At 45.4% G+C, this 4,474-nt stretch overlaps 1 long non-coding RNA gene across 1 annotated transcript in view; it reads left to right on the top strand.

The window, feature by feature from the left end:
* LOC122559199 overlaps nucleotides 1-3,058 on the top strand; it is a 23,947-nt gene extending 20,889 nt beyond the window's left edge. The window contains exon 3 of the long non-coding RNA XR_006314360.1: nucleotides 3,028-3,058. This is a non-coding gene — a long non-coding RNA (uncharacterized LOC122559199). The remainder of the gene's footprint in view (nucleotides 1-3,027) is intronic.
* The last annotated feature ends 1,416 nt before the right edge of the window (nucleotides 3,059-4,474 follow it).

Below are 4,474 nucleotides of genomic sequence, written 5' to 3'. Positions count from 1 at the left end.
TCACCTATTGTACTCTATGCTACTTTCTCCCCACCCCCACCCTCTAGTTTATCTTTCCACGCTTCAGACTCTCAGCCTTTATTCCTGATGAAGGGCTTTTGCCCGAAATATCGATTTCGCTGCTCCTTGGATGCTGCCTGAACTGCTGTCCTCTCCAGCACCACTAATCCAGAATCTGGTTTCCAGCATCTGCAGTCATTATTTTTACCTCATGGATTCAATGAAGTGTCCATTTCGCTTATAAAGATACCTTCTGATTTCTAATTTCCTCATTTCCAGATTCTTTCAGTTTTTTTGCTGGAGACACGGGGAAGTCCACACATTAATTTGAGATACAGACTCACGAATACTCTGTTTTATTTATAAACATAATGATAATATGCTTAATCTATACAAAGAACTGTGGATGCTGAAGATCTGAAATAATAACAGAGATTGCTGGAGAAACTCAGCATCTCTGGCAGCATCTGTGGATAGAAATGATGAAGGATCAATGAACCAAAGGTATGGTAGCTAAATTCATAGATGATACCAAAGATAAAAGACACAAGGAAATTGTACACTAATATGTGTAGTTGAGCATGTGGGCAAACATCTGGTAGGTGGAATATAACTTGGGAAATTATGAAGTTGTTCACTTTGGCAAGAAGAGTAAAAAAAGCAGAATATTATTTAAAAGATGAATTGTCATTGAATTCCAAGACTCAGAGGGATTAAGTTTCTTGTATATCAGTCACAAAACATTACAATGCAGGTATTATAGATATAATTAATCTGCTGTATCCAGGAAATCAAGAATTTGCCTATCTGCGTCAATAAAATGTAACAATAAACATCAACATCCGTGGGCAAAACCTGTCTATCCCTGATTTTTAACCAGCTCTGCACTCACAAATGTCATCCTTCGTGGGGGTTCTCAGGAATGGAACCCTCACAGACATGCAAGAATGACTTTAATCAAGATGGCTAATGGGAATTATCACAAGAGGAATTGAACTGACAGAAAGGAGAGAAATTGCTGAAGAAACTGAGCAGGTCTGGCAGCATCTGTGCAGAGGAAGCAGAATCAGCATTTTGGGTCCAGTGACCCTTTTCAGAACTTGCGAGTTTCTCCAGAAATTTCTGGTTTTGTTTCAGATTTCTAGCATTCACAAGTGTTTGGTTTTTTTTAATGCTCATCTGATTTTCCAGTTAATATGTAGATTGAAGTCACCTATACTTACTGCTGTCTCTATATTAGAAGCACCCAATATTTTTCTTGCATACTGTGTCCCATATGGTGGTTACTGTTAGGGGGCATATAGACCAGTCCCATGAGTGACTTCTTTCCTCAACTATTTCTCATCTCCACTCTAACCAATTCTACATTTTTATCTCTGAACAAAAGTCATCTTTATGGCATTGGTGCCATCTTTAATTAACAGTTAAATAATTAGCCCTTCATCTTTACTGAGCTTCCTATTCATCCTGAATGACATAAATCTCTCAATATTCAAGACTCCGTCCTTGTCATCCTGAAGCCAAGTCTCTGTAATAGCTATGAAAGTTTATTTTACAATGTGAAAAAATTGTTTGCTTTGTTATGAATGCTCCATGCATTTAGATATAGAGAGCTGATTTTTATCATATTTTGGAAAACCGTCACTTTTATTCAATTCCATGGAGGCTTCTGTCCATGAGGTCTAATGTGTTTTCTCGTACTATCAATGCAAACTCACCTTATTAACTATCTACTTCACCTCTATGGTACCCTTCTCATTTGATGCTGGCAGAATTCTACCACTCACTGTACATGGAATTACTCATCACTGCTGGGATACACCAGAAGCCCCAGTGCCAGCGCCATCTTTAAAAAGCCATTGCCCCATTCCTGGCAGAAAAGGGGAAATTGGCACCTGCTTTGCTGCCAGGACCCTGCAGGTCCTGATACATATGATAATGTAGAGGGACAGCCTTTTCTCACAGGGCTGGCAGAGTATGCCATGAAAACAGGCCCTACCAGTCTGGTCTAAGGTTGCCTGTGGGGTCAGTGTCATCTGGAGGAATGTTCAACGTGTAAGGAGAAGGTCAGTGTAACCTTGTCCAATCTGTGAGATGAGTCCTTGACCCTGTGTGTAAAGTGCCCTTGTATCTTCATTCTATTTATAGTTGCCATTGCACTACAAAGTGCAGCATTAAAGCGCAGAACCATAAGCGGTTCAAAGTTATATCATGATGGTACAGAAGCTGACATACGTCTGATGCTAGCGTCTGTGGACAAGGGTGCTTACATCGGCTTACCATAGAGTATGCCTGAGACATTGGTGACTGGTGTCCAAGATGAAGGCCAGAGGAGCAAGGGGTGGGCTGGAGTTATCACATACCTTTTCTGACTTTCATATTAAGAATGCTCAGTTTCTCATTTCCATCAGGTCGGTGATAGAATTAGAGAGTGGATATTAATGAAGTGAGTTTAATTAAAGGTGATAATAAGTGATAAATTTCATTAATGGGCCTCTCTCTGTTCACTAGCAAGAATCTAATCTTGACATCCAAATCTTAGTTGGAAAATGCATCTTGTTTCTTTAACATCAAGAAAGGTCTTGCTCCACGTTTCATACGACTCTCCCAAGTTTCTCTACCATAGCCCATGTCTTTTAAGGCATGGGAAGATATCCCCAGAACCTTTAATTTTGTCGTTATGTTATCTTTGTAAGATTTGGTCTTGATTGTTGATGTATTGCTAGGTTTTATTCTCTCTGCCCTTTCTGGCTCACATTTCCCATATTACTATTTTCTTCTCTTAACACGTCTCAACACTTATTTGCCATATCATTTTGCATTTGATCCCTTTTCTCCACTACTTAGTTTAAAACCATTTCTGTCTCCCTAGTTGTGTGGTTTGCAAGAATACTAACCCCAACTTGGTTTGGGTGTAGACTATTCTAACAGTATAGCCTCACTCGTCCCAGTACTGGTGCCAGTGGCACATGAACCAGAACCCACTTCTCTCATGCATTTGAGTCTTTGAATTATATATTTTTCTAGGAGAAAGTGAGGACTGCAGATGCTGGAGATCAGAGCTGAAAAATGTGTTGCTGGAAAAGCGCAGCAGGTCAGGCAGCTTCCAAGGAGCAGGAGAAACGACGTCTCAGGCATAACCCCTTCTTCAGGAATGAGGAAGGTGTGCCAAGCAGGCTAAGATAAAAGGTAGGGAGGAGGGACTTGGGGGAGGGGCGTTGGGAATGCGATAGGTGGAAGGAGGTTAAGGTGAGGGTGATAGGCCAGAGAGGGGGTGGGGGTGGAGAGGTCGGGAAGAAGATTGCAGGTGAAGAAGGCGGTGCTGAGTCTGAGGGTTGGGACTGAGATAAGGTGGGGGGAGGGGAAATGAGGAAGCTGGAGAAATCTGCATTCATCCCTTGTGGTTGGAGGGTTCCTAGGCGGAAGATGAGGTGCTCTTCCTGCAGGCGTCGTGTTGCCATGGTCTGGCGATGGAGGAGGCCAAGGACCTGCACGTCCTTGCAAGGATGCCTTCCTTGAAGAAGCTCTCTTCCTCCCTCTACAAAGATTTCAGTGAGTCCCTCTCTCACTGCACACCCCCAGCTCATCTCCTCTGCCCTGAAGCTCTTCAGCCACGTCCTCAAACAGATTCGCTACCACAGCCACATCTCCTTCCTTAGCACCTGTCTACGGAACGAACTGACCCCACATGGACTCCGGACTACGTTCAGACCAACAAAATTTGGACCCAACCAGGACAACCAGTACCTACAACAAATCCGAAGCCTGCAGCAACAGACCTCCCTCCGGATCCTCCACTCCACGCTTGCAGCCATACGCCACCACCTACATTCCCTGCAGTCAGCCCTACCCCAGCTCAGGACAACACTCTCACAGACCTGCAAAAGACCTCTACTGTTCTTCATCCTCAGAAGAATCCGTACACTAAACAAACAGTTCTTCCTAGCCATATCGGAAATTAAAGACAGTAAGTACCAAAACCTTTCATGTACTTACCCCCACACTCCGGATTCCTCAACCATTTCAGTATCTTCCATCGGCCTCCGGAACCGCTCGGGCACCATTACCCATGCGGCCGCTGCAGCAACCGCCACCGTGAACTATGACGTCACTTCCGCCCCCACCGACCAAGCAGCCTCCGCGATCGCCGCCCAGACACCCGCCTCCACGATCACCAGGAAGACCATCGCCAACAGATTCGCAGCCTCCGCGGGGTCCACAGCCTCCGGGAACAACACCATTTCTGCCGTCGCTGCAGCCACTTCCGCCCCCAGAGTTGCCGTCGCCGTATCTACTTCCGCCTCCAGTGACGTCATTCACCTGCACAACGACCACGCCGCATGTGTCTCCGCCTCCACGCCGATCTCCGCCCCTGCGCCGATCTCCACCCCACGCCGATCTCCACCCCACGCCGATCTCCGCCCCACGACCAACCCCACCCCCACGCCCAACCCGCCCCCACGCCGATCCCCGC

Source organism: Chiloscyllium plagiosum, chromosome 18 (assembly GCF_004010195.1).
Source record: "Chiloscyllium plagiosum isolate BGI_BamShark_2017 chromosome 18, ASM401019v2, whole genome shotgun sequence".
In the NCBI taxonomy this organism is placed as follows: domain Eukaryota; kingdom Metazoa; phylum Chordata; class Chondrichthyes; order Orectolobiformes; family Hemiscylliidae; genus Chiloscyllium; species Chiloscyllium plagiosum.
This window is presented reverse-complemented; position numbering and strand designations above follow the sequence as displayed.